The following is a 15,590-nucleotide window of genomic DNA, read 5'->3' as shown; positions in this document are numbered from 1 at the left end:
ATAATAACTTATCAGGAAACTCCCTAACAAGTGAACATTCAGGATTTCTTTTCTAGTCATGTGAGTTCAAATAGTGTATAAAGAAGTAAATCAGGAGTTGATGCAGGGCTGAGCTGAACAGATAATTTAAAGAAGAAAGAAATGTTTTGCTTCAAACCTCGAAGCCCAGGGTTTAAAGAAGTCAGGAGTGAAGTCTTCTATATTTGACCTTGGAAGGAAAGAGATGTGAGGAGCCTCCCTGGTGGCACAAGGGGTTAAGAAGCAACCTATGAAGCTATCCGCAGCCTCTACAGCACGAGTTCCATCCCAGGCCGGCCAGGGAGCAACCCACATGGCACAGCAGACCTCTCCTGTCTCGCACACTGCTCCCCTCAGCAGTGTACTTCTGTCAATCTGCCTGTTCTGCTCCCCACTCTGTCTCTGGTAAATCCTCTCATCCCCCCACCTCTGGCCTGTACCCCAGCTCTTGTATGCATAAATAAATAAATCTTTACAAAAAAAGAAAAGAAAGGAAAGAGATATTCAGGCTCTCCATTAGCATTATGAGAAAATGTCATGCAATGAATCCATCAAAGACCCAAGAGGGCAAGAAATTAAGTGAGATGCTTGCTGAATTTAAGCAGCATCATCCAGAAGGCATACAAACCTGCAATTTTGAAACAACTATTCGTGGGCTAGTTGTGCTATAATTTTGAAATGTCATATTCTATTAACAGTTTTGAGGCAAATAGTCTTCTGTCCATGCTTAGGTCAAAATTGTTAAGCCTGAGAGGGTGTAGATTGCAGAATGAGAGTAATGAAAAAAAAACAAAAAACAAAAAACAACTTCAAGATGAAATGAACTCTAGTTTTATGTGGTGCTAAATTGGAAAGTAGAAGATTCAAGAGTAAGGATTCAGATATGCTCCCAAAATGTCACACTGCTATCTGCCTTTGACATTGACAGTGATCTTATAGAGGACTGATTAAAACTCAGTTTCATGGTTCTTCTTCGAGGGACACAGAATCAGGAAGGGGTGGAATGGCAACTGGTTTTAAAATATTAAGAGAGACTACTAATTTGATGTCCTGTGGAAATAGGCCCACAAGAGCATCAGCAATGTTACACACAGCTTCCTGCACAGAAACACTTCCCCTCTCTCCTGTTTAGGGAGGGAAGTAAGGAATTATATATTCATTAAATCATGTATTGCTCTATGTGTTTCATAAATATTCATTGACTATCTTTCAAGCTCTGTTCTTTGTGCCAGTGGTCAGAGAAAGGCAGAACTGCTGTGACGGTGTTACAGGCAAGGGTCATGTATTGAAAGTGCAGAGACCTCCAACATTTGCAGGAGGAGGACTGACTGCAGCTCTGGGCTACTTCAACAGTCAGATATGCAAAAGTACCCTGGCAAGGCCTGCCATTGGGTGACCTTCTCTCTGCTGAACTTCAGATAAACCAGGGCAGACAGGAAACTGCTCTATCATTTAACATGTCACTAACAGATTTGGGAGATTACTGCCATCTCTGTGGCCTGAGCAGGGACACTTGATTAAGAAAAAAGACAGAAATAAGAAAATGTAAGTAATTCTACAGAACATAAAAGAGTGACCAAAAGGTCAGATTACAAGTTGGTTTGACCTTGTAAAAGAAGTAGCATTGAACTTCAAAGTAAAATTCTATTAGCTGTGCACCTTCTACATTCTATGCACCCATATTATGTCCTTTTATATTCAGTGACACAATCATGTCTTATTATAGCTGTATTTATTCAGATTTGATACTTTCCTATTTAAAGATAAGTAAACCAATATTTACTTGTGTTGAGTAAATAATATCAGAAACAGAATATATATCAGATATATCTTCTTCTAAAAGCTCTCCACTAAACCAGAAATCAAAATACCTAGTAACTGATATTGATTCTAATATTACAATAGCTTGATTCAGACAAATAATTTTGATATTATGGGGTTCAGTTCCCTTATCTGTAAGTTATATCCTTATGGCCTAAACTTAATCATGATAGACATTAACAATGTTTTGGTTATTTATAGAAAATAGGCAGACAGAAAAAGAGAAATGTGAAAAGAGAAAGAGTGAAGTAGGAGGAAAAATGGATGGTAGGAATACAAAGTATAGGAAATTTAAAATGTTTGAAGGAAATTGGGAGTCCCAGATTGCAAGGAGGATAAAATTGGGAGCATGTATACACATGTGCACCCATATGATTTACTGAAGCATTCCCTCTAAATTCTAGGAAACTAGTGACAGAGGAGTATTTGGCCTGAATCCCAGAAGAAAACTGATTGACATACTTTACATACACACACGTGCACACACAGGACTCACTACTACCACCACCACACACCCTTTACTAACCTTGAAAATTTGTGCACAATGCCTTCCAAAGCAAGCACAAAGTGCAAAGACCATCATTAACCCAGTGGCACTTGACCTGGTGGACAGGTATGGCCTCAGTTATAAAAATAGAATTTTAGGACTTTAATGGATTCTGGCATAGCTCTTATTTGCTTCAAGGATTTTCTTCTTTACATATACAGACATCTCAAGGAAGTAGACAAGCTGAGAAATGGGCTAGAAGGGCTCTGGCACTCCCACCTTATCAAATCAGTGCTTCCAACACAAATTTTTTAGTTGATCACTCATCCAATTCTGCTAATCTCTTCTCTCTAGGTATTCCACATTCATCTGATTTCAGCATTTGGTAAACCAAGGAAATGGACTTCTCTTCCCACCTCCCAAGGATTGGATCTTTGTCACCTCCAGGAATCACAGGCAACTTGTTTGGGTGGAGCAAAGGTTATCCATCCCCTGGGTAACTCTTTGACTTTTCTCCTGGCAGGCATCTCTCACATTTTTGGAAACATTGTGACCTGAAAGTTGCAATAGTTAAAATGCTAAAGAATCTAGTTATGTACTATTCCGTCCTTTCCTTTAGTGTAACAAAAAAATCTTAAATTTTAGTGTGGGTAAGAATCACTGGATAAGTTTGTATTAGACAAATGCATATTATACTTCATGATTAATTGAAATGATTTTGTGCTAGTATACAGATGGAAATAATGTCATATTTGAAGTAATCAGAAGTTTGAAAATGAGTCAATTTTAAGATATTTCTGGGAGATTCAGACATTGAAAATTATGGTATAATTTGCCAGGAAATACTATCAGACAAGTTTCAAATTTCCACCAAGAAAAGAGTTCATTTTTTATTCCGCAACTCAATTCAGCATCTGCATGATGTTTATATATCTTTAAGCTTTAAATCAGCACTGCGCAGCAGGGTGTGAGGTGGGAGGCTATCAGAATCACCCAGAAAGCCTTTTACAACTACATCAGCCCACCTCCTCCAACACTCCCTCCTCCTCCTGAGATTCTGTCTAAGATGTGTCTCTGAACTTGAGGAATACCATCTGTTCACTTACAAATAGGCATTTCTATCTCCAAAAGGGCAGGTTTGTGCACATGAACCTCTTATATGTTCAGAAAGAGGGGGAAACCATGAAACATACATCAACTGAATACTGACATGTTTAAAAAATGGATTTGTCTATATTTTCTGTGTGATATATTCAGTTGGTTGTATTTTTACTAATGAGATGAAAATTACAACTTTAAATACTCATATAGGTCAGTAAGCTTCATACTGAGTTTTTCTAAAAATTCAGACTTCACTTTGTGAGATTTTCATAAATGCAAGCATTTGTGCAGATAAGTAGCAGGGTGTGGCAGACTCAGTGCAAATCAGCTACTACCAAAGAAGTATGGTGGATGAGTAACATCAACTTTATATCATGAGGAATATTAAAAGCCATTTTTTATTATATACATATTTCCCATTGCTTAAATTCCTATAATGATTGCCATATTCCCTGAAGTGTATTTTTTCCTTTAAAAAATATCATGAGTATTTGTAGATACTGTTCTATTCTCCACAGAACTGACCTTTTATGCCTCTTTGCTACAAATGTTACCTTGATTTTGTGAATATAAGGTACAAATATAAACACATACATTGCTTGCATTTTTGTGTTACAGTCATATAATTGAATCATTTTACTCTGGCATGCTAATGCCAAATTCTTGGAATATGAATCATACTGAGCCTTTAAGCTAAATATTCATAAAATATTTCATTTTTGAAATAAAAATATATGTGAACATAGGTAACACATTTAATAAGTTATGAATGTAAAGTGCTTAAAAATGCCACAAATATATTTGATATAAGCATTCATATCAGTGAAAATATTTCTGAAACCTCAGACATAAAGATTCTAATTTAATGAAATATAATAATGGTTTTTCAAACAGCAGTTATTTATTGATGTTTCCTCAAACCCAACATGGTTATTAGTGCTTTATGTGAAAATGCGTTCAACAATTACAATAGCACTTTAATGTAGGTACTATTATTATCGGTTGACAAACAAGTAAGCTGTGTAAAAATATATTATTTTAGGGTCACAATATAAGTAAGGGGTAGAGTGGGAATTAGAATCTAGGCACTTTTAGTATAGCAGTTGGCCACTGTCAAGGATCATTGGTGTTCTTTGGTCTCCTTCTATAGAGTTTTGTCAACCTTGTGGAACACAGTGGTTCCTACCCATGCTGATGGCCACCAAAAGTGGGTTTTATGGAAGTTACTAGGGTGTTCAAATCATGTTATCCTATGTGTCCGTTTTTCTTAAGAGTATTCCTGATACTTCCCTGACCAGCATTACCTTCAGAAAGTAGATTAGTTTCCATTAAAAATGTTTTTCCACTGAGGCACATTATGTTGATATAAGGTAATCCGCTCTGGGCCTCCCCGGTGGCACAAGGGGTTAAGACGCAACCTATGAAGCTATCAGCAGCCTCTGCAGCACGAGCTTGATCCCCAGCCAGGGAGCTACCCACATTGTACAGCACACTGCTCCCCTCAGCAGTGTATTTCAGTCAATCTCCCTGTTCTGTTCCCAACTCTGTCTTTGGTGAACCCTCTCACCCCTCCACACCTCTGGCCTGTACCCCAGTTCTTATATGCATACATGAATAAATCTTTAAAAAAAAAAGATAATCCTTTCTATCTCCTCTTTGTCCATAGGGTCTCTATAGTTCCCTCTTCCATAAGTAGACCCCATAGGGCACATTAGAATAAAAATCTAACTTCTCTGCTCTTCCTTTCTCTTTCTGCCTTTTGACACAATACCTGGAAGGTGGACATGGTGTTATCTGGGCTTCTGGATTTTTCTTTTTTCCCTTATTACACTCAGATGCCTTGATTTTAATTAGAAGTGGTATCTTCTTGATGGTATAAAAGCTAATTTTTAAACTCATTGTTTGACCACAGACATAGAAATTCTACCTTGGTGTTCAGAAACCAAATACGAATTCTTTCTCTAAGCATATCTACTCTAATGGGCGTAGCTATGCCCGTAGATATTTCTTGTGTTTTTCTTCTCTCTTCCTGGTAGATAAATGCCCTTAGATGATTGGGTGGGCTTCTCTGTTAATGAGAGACAAAAGCATGGAAACCATTAACACATTTTAAAAATATCATCCACTTACTTTTTGCTGACTTGATCAGTGTTATTAAAGAATCATGCCTTATAAATTAGTAGAAGTAAACTGTACTTTTGAAGTGAAAGCAACAGGAGATTGCGTAAAAACAGATGGATATCAGAGAAGGACAGAGCATTTCTAGCTCGAAGGCTCAGGGACAGATTTGTACCTGAGTTAGCATTTAAGCTTGATTTTGAAAAATGGTTGCTTTACTTGTAAGGAATAAATTTAAAGTAAAATAAAGGTAATGAGCAAATGCAAAGGGACTTTGCATTTCCCATATAATAGACTTTGCCCAAACAAATGACTTACTTCCCAGAAGAAATGAAATAAGTTGACCATGCCAAGGACGTGGAAGCACAGGTGAGGTTCTAATTCCAGTCTCCAGAGTCAATGTCCCTCCTCAAATAACCTCATTAAAATATTCTTGGAAGGTAAGATGACCTTGTCAGATATTCAAATAAAATTTAAGTTATTTGGTCCTGTCTCTTGCAATCACAAATTTGTTCAATAGCATCCCTAATCTATTATCAGAGCAATTTGCAGCCACTGGTTGGCAGAGGTCAATAAAATGAAAAATCAACCATTGCCTGTAAATTATCATCTTGTATTTTCTAAAGTAACATACCAGCAGACCATAAAATATGGCTTGAGGATGAAGTCCTCTCTTTGACCTCACTGGTATCAGAAATATAAAGTGAAATTTGCCTTTGAGAATAATGATCAGGAGATGTTTCTGATCCTAAAAAGAAATAAAACAGCATGTGACAACAATAAAATAGCATTGATTAAAATAAATGCACATTAATTTTTTCCTATGATATACTTGTTCGTTTATGTTACCAGAGCTTCGCAACCACTCTTAGGGTTTTCTACGTTATGCACTGTGGCAGCTCCTGCCTCCATGGTTGGCAATGCCACTGTTGCCACCATTGCTCACCAGTAATTGGATGAAATAAAGAGTGGCTGTACTGTGGATGCTCACAAATAGAGTACGTAAGACCCTCTTCCCCTGTGCGCTGGACTGGACAGTCAATGACGGGTAAGATTGGGGGCAGACTAAAGAAGGCACTGGCCAGCCTCATGTCTGTGACTCCTGACGACCTAAGACAGGCGCAGTCCCCGAGGGGCTTCATCATAATAAACTTTGGCGTTCAGATCAAACAAGGCCTACAAGCCTATAAGCCCAATCTAGGCAATAAGCCTGCAGTAAAAAACCCCTTCTTTGCTTGAAAACAAGGCTGCTAAGAGCATTGCCTACAAACAAGCCTGATGGAATTACCTACAAAGCAGTTTAACCATTAACCAGTTAATCATTGTTTCTGAATAAGTAGTAACTTAGCAACTTGTCCATAATTAATTTTCTTACCTGACTTTTTCTATATATGTAAAAATCAGTTTCAGGAAATGTAACCACATATGCTTAGCAACTTGTAAACTATTAGCTAGAAAATTGTATTCTATGCCTAGGTAACAAGAAACATTGTTATGCTGGGAAAATAGATTTTGTGTGACCTAATGCCTTTTGAAAATGTATAAATATGCGTAATGATTTGAGCAAATTACACTCAGATTTTCACTCTCCCTTGAGTGTGTCTGTGTGTCATTCTTTCTTGTCCCCCGCCCTAATTCCTTCGACCACCTTTTGCTCGTTCTCACTCAACCCTGAGACTGTCTCGATCTCCCGCCACCGCTGAGCTGGTCTGTGGCAATGCACTGTGGTAAGTGATGACTTTTATTCAAATATTATTATGGTATTATGAAATCCTTCTTGAAAAATTGAAGGTTTAATGAATCACACATGTAAATAAGCAGACAAATAATTGTTAAGTCTTCATCCTTAAGAGCACCTAATGTAATATTCTCATAAATCTTAATGCATGGTGCCCACTGAATCCTACTCTACAACGTCAGGCTGCTTATGGTAAGTTGGACCATATGGTAGCCCTTATGGGTGATCATTAAACCAATGTTACTTCCTTACTATTTATGTTTTTTACTTTCCTTTTCCCTTTTAATTCACTCTGTTAACCAAAAAAAAATCATGATTAGCATAAGGTTAGCTAGTATTACTGCAACATAGAGATGTTAAAGAAAATAAAATCCTCCTATTTCCAATTGAAGTTAGACATGAAGTATAAAGAATAGCTTCATTGTTGAAAGTTATTGGTAATATGATAAAATGAACCTGAGAAATCTCAATAACGTTTCATATTGTCTTCCTTATTCTTTTTTATTGATAATATAAGAGATCAAAACAATTGCTTTCAGTTAGATTATATTATAAATGATGTTTTTTTTTATTGAATTACATATGCTGCAATATTGTCTTCCAGATAATTATACATGATTGACAGGATTTGTGGGTTGAATTTCAAACCATGAGTTTTGGTTATGTGTGTGAAAAAGTAAAGCAAAACACATTTCTGACAATAAACTTGTAAATTCAGGAAAATTTGAAAATAAAATGATTTACAATATGTATAATTCTTTTGGTTCTGTATTATAAAAGTTTCTTATAAATTGAAGTGTATATTTTTAAAATGTTTATTGTTCTCCTTTCCTCTCAGCTGGCCATATAACCAAAATGTTGGTGAATCCTTATAATATTGCTTGAATAAACCATTTAAAGTTATAATGAACTGGGCCTCTCTGGTGGCACAGGGGTTAAAGTCTCAGTGTTATCAAGCTATTGCCACCCACTGTGGCCTGAGTTCCATCCAGGCCAGGGAGCTGACCCACATGTCAGGACCTCTCCTGTCTTGCCTGCTGCTCCCCTTAGCAGTGTATTTCAGTAGATCCAGCTGTTCTACTCCCCAACTGTCTCTGGTGAATCCTCTCACTCTTCACACACCTGGCCTATGCCCAAGTTCTTATATGCATAAATAAATACAAATAATTTTTTAAAAAGATTTATTTATTTATTTATTTATTTATTTATTTATATAAGCACTGTGTACAGTCAGAAGCGCAGGAGGGTGACAGAATTTACCAGCACCAGAGCAGGGAACAGAACAGGCAGACTGACGAAATACACTGCTAAGTGGAGCAGTGGGCAAGGCAGGAGAGGTCTGTGTGCCATGTGGGACCCTCGCTGGTGGCTGGGGATCGAACTCGCTGCAGAGGCTGCAGGCAACCTCGCAGCCCAGCGCTCAACTGCTGTGCCACCAGGGGAGGCCCCAAATATAAACATTTTTAAAAATAAAAAATGTTTAAAGTTCTGATGAACACAAGTAGTCTTAAAAACAAAATGTGTGACTTCTACCTTTTAAATCTTATTTCTAGTTTTTAATGCCTTTAATTAATTTAAGGGTAGTTTACTGTTATAGATAACTTTTTAGGGTTACATAGTTTGTTCTTAAATTATATTAAAAACATTTAATAATATAAATTATTCATCCTATATTCTGGAATTTGTAATCACCATAACAATTGAATGTCACATATACACCTCCCTTCACTCATTTGTTTTCTGTCTTCTACTTGTTACTTCAGGCTATCACTGCTTTTCATCTTGATTATTAGAATAGATTTCTTGATTTCTCTTTACACTTTAATCTATTTTACACACTGTTGCAAAACAAAGTCCCGACATCATCTCATTTCCCAAAGTTCTTAAATAACTTTCTAATATATTCATATTGTAGACAAGATCAATTAGCACCATGATCTTAGTCCTCTCATCCTTCTCAGATTAACCTCACATGTTTGCCTGTGTCCAGACACACTAAGTTATCCCAATTTGACATTATTTTAACTAAACAAGTTTATAATTCTTTTGAGCCTTGATTTCCTCACCTATGTTTAAAGTGAGGGATATTTTACCTAATTCATACGTAGTTATTGAATATATTAGATGACTATATATACCAAATATAAAAATATATATTATATATAGGGTTTTTGACTATGTGTTGAAAAATATTAACTCTGAGAATTACATGTGTATATATATATATATATGTATATTTGCTTTGTAATAGTTTTAAATATAATGCTTTCTGGGCACAGACTGAGTCACTCAGTATTTGCCATTCTTGTTCTACTCTTAATTCCTGTTTTCATTCCAGTTGTTCCTTCTGCCTGGAATACCATCCTCTCTATCTCAGCAAGCACAACATCTACATATCCTTCAAGGTCAGGACTCATGTGCTCTCACTTAAGACTGCTAATCATTTCAATTAGAAGTTAGTGCCTTTTTCTCTCAACTCCCAAGGCAGCCATGTATTTACACCTCTTCCACTGTACTTCTCAGTCACCCTGTTTAATTCTATAGTTTCTTATTTTCTGCAAGTTTATTAGCACTAAAGTAGACATTATCTGATTTATCTTGAACTTAATTGTGAGTAAATGAGTTCTCACATGAATATCAGATAATACTTGCAGTGATAACACTGCATAAAAATTACCCTAAAACTTGATAGCTGAAAGTAACAAGTACTTTTGTTGTTGTTGTTGATGGGTCACTGGTTCTACAGCACTTCAGGTAAGTGGGGCTGGTCTCAGGTTGTGGTCCACAGACACCAGGCGCCGGCTCTGGGATGCACACCTCATTGATCCATGTGTCTCCCACGTACTTCCAACTGGTAGTTACCTGGGATATAGTCTTCTCATGACAACCAGCAGGAACAAATGGAAATAAACAGAAGCATGCAATAAGAGGAACTAGCACACTGTGTATCTACCCATATTCAGTGACAAAATCCAGTCTCTTGGCAAACTCACCATCAATAAGGTAGTCCACCCCAACTACGGTGGATGGGACTGCAAAGGCCAAGGACACTGTACCCTCTAACACAACCAAAGACAGTTAATTACTTTCCATTGACTTACAATTCTCCAAATATACCCTGAGATTTTTCTGTCTGTATGTTTTTTCTCTTTGTGCTTTCCTTTTGTCCCTCCTCCCTATAAAATTATATCTACCATGGATCAAGTCGGTATTTGAAACATCTTTTTCCTTATCTATCATATGTGACTGGTCTAAGAGAATTATTTGGCAGGTTGTTAAGAAATTGGAAACTGCTTGAACTGAGAGCTTTCAGAAATGTTTGGAAGGTGCCAAAGATGACTGCCTCCCCATGGGTCTGTTGTTCCTTCTTCCTGACTTGAAAATGGAACATGATGCCTGAAGGTAGAGAAAACCATCAAACAACTGTGAGAACAAAAGCCATATCTTACCAAACACAGAACCAAATAATACAAAGTGTCCACCTGAGCTGCTCTCTCTTAGTCCATATTGACCTTGGGCTGTCTACTAGATTTCTTATTGGCATAGGTAAACATATCCTTTATGTGCAGCTTAGAATTACTGATACTGACCTTAGTGTGCAAGTATTATTCTATATAGCTGACTTTCTGCTTAGATTCTCCCAACTTTTCTCATATCTTTATTTTTTCACATTTTTATCTTTATGTGGAATTCTTTGATTTATTGTCACTTAGACTTCAAGCTCTAAATGCAAATGATTCTTTCTCATGAGTATTTTTTTTTTTTTTCTCCAGGGATTTTGGAACGGATCTCCAATATAATGAGGGCTGAGTGAAAGTTTTATGAATGGAACTGAATTGAATTGAACTGAATTAAATTGAATTGTATTGAACTGAATAGAATTGATTTGAATTATACAACTCTCCTTCCCAATCAATTAATGATAAATCTACTAGGGACTGTTCTTCAGTCCTTCTTAACCAATGTTTTTCATTGGTACAGTGATGTGCTGTGGCCTAAAACTCAAGCCTAGAAAAGAACTCATTCTACTCCCACTCCACAGAAGAGACATCTGTTATTTTGTTCACTCTAGATCAAAAATCTATATTTTTTTGCATTGATCTTCTTTTCTGGTATATTTCCTTTTAGGGAATTCCTTCCCCCCATTTTTAATCTAAGTTTCCAGAAATAAGTATATGGTCTAGACCTTGCCATTCAGTATATTTCAACCATTAGGTTGTGGTGATTCTTATGGCTATGTAACCCAAAGTAGACCAGGGACATATTGACTAGTTCTGGGATTTGTTTTAGCTATTTGCAAATGATTGTGCTTTTTACTGAGAATGATAATGATAAAAAAAAAAAAATCAATCTGAAGCTGTGAGACTCTCCCTGTGTGGACATCATGGATCTGTAAAGTCAAAACTGAGGAGAGCAGAACCAAGAGATTGGAGTTGGGGGAGGTCCCGTGTCCCATGAGTGATGGTATTTAAGTTTTTACATATAGAAAATGATACCAATATCAGAGTGGTGATGGTAAATGTTAATGGTGTATGACCACCAAAGTTATTTAACCACTGTGTTTCCTTGTGCATAAGAAATGATAGTACTTTCATTTAATCTTCATATTGAGTATTAAATGAGAATAACACCTATAAATAGCTTACAACACTGCCTGCCACACACTGGGTGACCAAAAATATGTTACCATTTTAATAGAGAAATTTTTATTCATGAGTTTTAAGTTACATACAACGATCCATTTTTCTTTTCTTTTTTCTCTCCCTTTTTTTTTTTTTTTTTTAAGCTGGTTTAATTTTCTTGCAACCAAAAGGTGTTGTCTAATACAATTAACATAAAGCATAAAGCCTCAGAGTGTACAGGTTTATGGCAGACCAAATTCTCTTCCGTGGGTTGAGGCCGAGAAGGGGAATTGAATGAACTGAATCTGGACCATCTGCCTCTCCTTAGTTGATATCTATCAGTAATTTTACCTCAGGTCTATGAACCCTCAGTTTATAAATAGGAAAGGAATTTCTTCATTGCCATCTTATTTATATTCACTAAAATTCTCCTATTATGTTGTCACTTAATAGCTTTGATATTGTGATATTATAAAAACAAATAAAAATGCAAAAAATAGGGAATCAAACATGAGAAAAATAAAATGGAAGAAAATATTTCAATTTTTTAAATACATGTTCTTTTTGTGTGTGTGTGGTCTCATTTTTTAAGCCTAAATCTGGAAAGATTTTCCACCTTAGATTAGAGTAAATAATATTATAACTAAGCAGACTACATGCTAAATAGCACACTTTTCTTAGTGTAGGTTTCTGGAGGGACATACAGGGGATTTGCATGTTTAATTCCCATTAGCACCTGTCACTGGGATTTATTACCCTAGAGTTAATTCTCCACTCACTGCAGCCAAGAAAAAGGAAACCCTTGTACATGGATTTAAATGAAGCTTTTATTTTTCAAAGTGAGATAAATTTCATATGCATTCCTTCAACACTTGTAGTATTCCAACCCTGAAAAACCATATTTATATTAATTTTTGGTGAATAATTGCCTAAACTTAATTTTATGCAACAACTAGAAAATCTTTTTTCCCAATTTCTCCATCAATTGGGAGGGAAAAAAAAAAAGTTTTAATCAAGGACTTAGCTCAGTTTTAAAATCCATTGGCTCTCATTTTTCTATTCAATATTAATAAAAATTTAATGATAACCTACTATGTACCACAACATTTTCTATGTTCTGGGATAAAACAGTGAAAACACTAGGAAAAAATTTCCTCCTCTTGAGAAATACACATTCTATGGGAGAATATACACACATACATGTATGTGTCTACACATACATTTACATGTATATATACAGCCTTATATAACTATATGTGTATGTGTACATGTATATATGTGCATGTATGTGTTTATATAATAATAAGTTCTATATGTAAGATTAAAGCAGGTGAATGTAATATAGTGTGAAGGGGTAAATGCTATGTTAGTTCAGTTGGCCAGAGAATATACTCTAAGCTGTGACATGTGTTCAGATCTAAGTGAACTCAGTCACAATCTTACGTACAGAAATCTATGCAGCACTGCACTACCTTTTTCATGAAGAAAAAACCTAAGCAAGATGTTGATATACAAAGCAAGTTCCATCTGCGGCCAAAGATTATACAAAATTCACCTACTTAGTACAACTGATCTGTTGGCTAGTACTTTTCCTGTCCTTGTTGTGTGCTCAAGCACCCCTCCCTTTTCCATCTCATCGCTAAAAATCATTTCTCAAACCATAATCCTGCCCTCTTTTAGGCAGAATTTCAGTGCTGACATACTTTTCCTTTTCTAGTCCTCTCTTTTTTTCTTTCAAAGAAAAAAATTCATGCAGTCTCTGTCCTTTGAATACCCCAATACCCCAAACAGGATTATGTGACTATTTAATTCTACTTCACTAACTAGACTTAGAGGACTGAATCTTTTTGGCAATCAGACATATTGATAGAACACTCACTATATACCAGCCTCTGTTTTAGGATCTGAGAATTTACAAGGCAAAGTATCCGCCTTAAAAGTGCTACATTCTGTTTTGAAGCCTAGGTAAATAAATTGTCAATGAATAAGCAAATGATTTTTTGCTGTTGTTAAGATAATGAGTATATGTGAGAGTTTCTTAGTAGTTAAACTACTGTCTATTTTGGAAAAAATATAAAAACAATTATAAATATAGTCATAACCCCTTGAGATGTCATTCTCAAATGACAGGTTACAAGTAGCCTAAATGCACTATCTAATATGGTGAACACTAGATTTGTGGCTTTTAAATTTAAAATTAATTAAATAAAAATAAAAATTCCCATTTCCCATTGGCCACATTGCAAATGCTCAGTAGCTATATGTGTCTAATAACCACCAGTCTGGAGAGCATAGATATGAAATGAACATGTTCCTCATTACAAAAAGTTCTGTTCTGGTCTACACAGCATTCAGCATTCAGTCTCTCATCAATGGCAAAAATAACAGTTGTGATTTTTTTCTGCCAGGCATTTCACATATTTTTGACTAATATATTCCTCATAAGACCCTATAAGGTAGCCTTTGCTACTAGACCTGTCTTATAGATTAGAAAACTAAAACACCTGGCTTTTATTTTTCAGTGTTTTGTCACCTAATACTATGAAAAAATGCTAAGAATTGAATGCAGATAGCCTGGTACCAAAAACTCCCTTTTAACAAAATATCAAGATGCTTTGGTATGGGAAAGCTGAAGATGGTGAAGAAGAGATTTTTAGCATGGCAGGCAGAGGCTCCGTAGAAATGAGAAATGGCCAGATTTGTCAATGTCTTTGCTAAGTATGACCTTATCAGAACTATCAGACATATCAAGACATCTCTCACTGCCTAGAGGTTTAGATGGAGCTTGTCAGGCAGAATCATGGAATGCTAGAATTGAAAAGAACTTTGAAACGATCCAATAATATATTTCACAAATAAACTGAGACATGCAGTTTACCTGACCTGTCCAGGTGAACAGTGAGTTATGACCATCACCAATATTGGACCTCAGGCCTCATGCCTATGTGTGTGTTTACACATTGCCCCTTAGTACCAATAATTTAACATTTCCCTGATATATAATTTATTAGTTCTGAAATGTACTAATCTTCGGAAGCGGTTTTCTTCTTCCCAGAATGTTGGCTGTATCTGTGTGTACTGAACCGTGAATTTATCCACTTTCCTTTTGTCTAGGTTTTCCTTATTTTATTCTTCTATTCTTACATTCCTTTATCAGTACAAAACGGATCCACAACCAAGCTATTCTTCCCAGAAGAAAGATAAAAAATCCAACAGTTTGAATCCTTACACACACCATTAGGAATGTGGAATACATGCCATAGCTTTCACCATCACTTAAGTGAGAATATACAAATCAGTTGTACATTTTTTTCTCGGAGACCTTTTACATTCTCAACCTTGCCAGTCACCAAGATGCACCCAAATAAAGAGCTGCTGCAGAATGGGTCTTCCTTGAGCTTGGCTTCCTGCTCCACTACAGAAAGGTTCCAGGTGCCCAGAGCCTAAAGTAGCCTCAGTAGCGCTGACAAGCCAAGGTTGCAGCGGGTTGGGTCTCTGCGAAAGCTTCATGCCTTCTTCCCCACACGCAAAACTTGAGCTCCAGCTCACACTCCCCGCTTCATCAATCACAAGACCCGAAGTCGTAGAGTGAGTCCAGTCCAGGGGAGTCTGGCTCAGGCTTTGCCAGCGCCGTGGAGAATCTGGCAGGCGGCAGGCTGAGCTCCACTGGGCGCCGCCAAAAGGC

This window comes from Talpa occidentalis, unplaced genomic scaffold (assembly GCF_014898055.3).
Source record: "Talpa occidentalis isolate TD23 unplaced genomic scaffold, MPIMG_talOcc4v2.1 talOcc4.6, whole genome shotgun sequence".
NCBI lineage: Eukaryota > Metazoa > Chordata > Mammalia > Eulipotyphla > Talpidae > Talpa > Talpa occidentalis.
The sequence above is the reverse complement of the archived record's forward strand: the minus strand, read 5'-3'. Positions refer to the sequence as shown.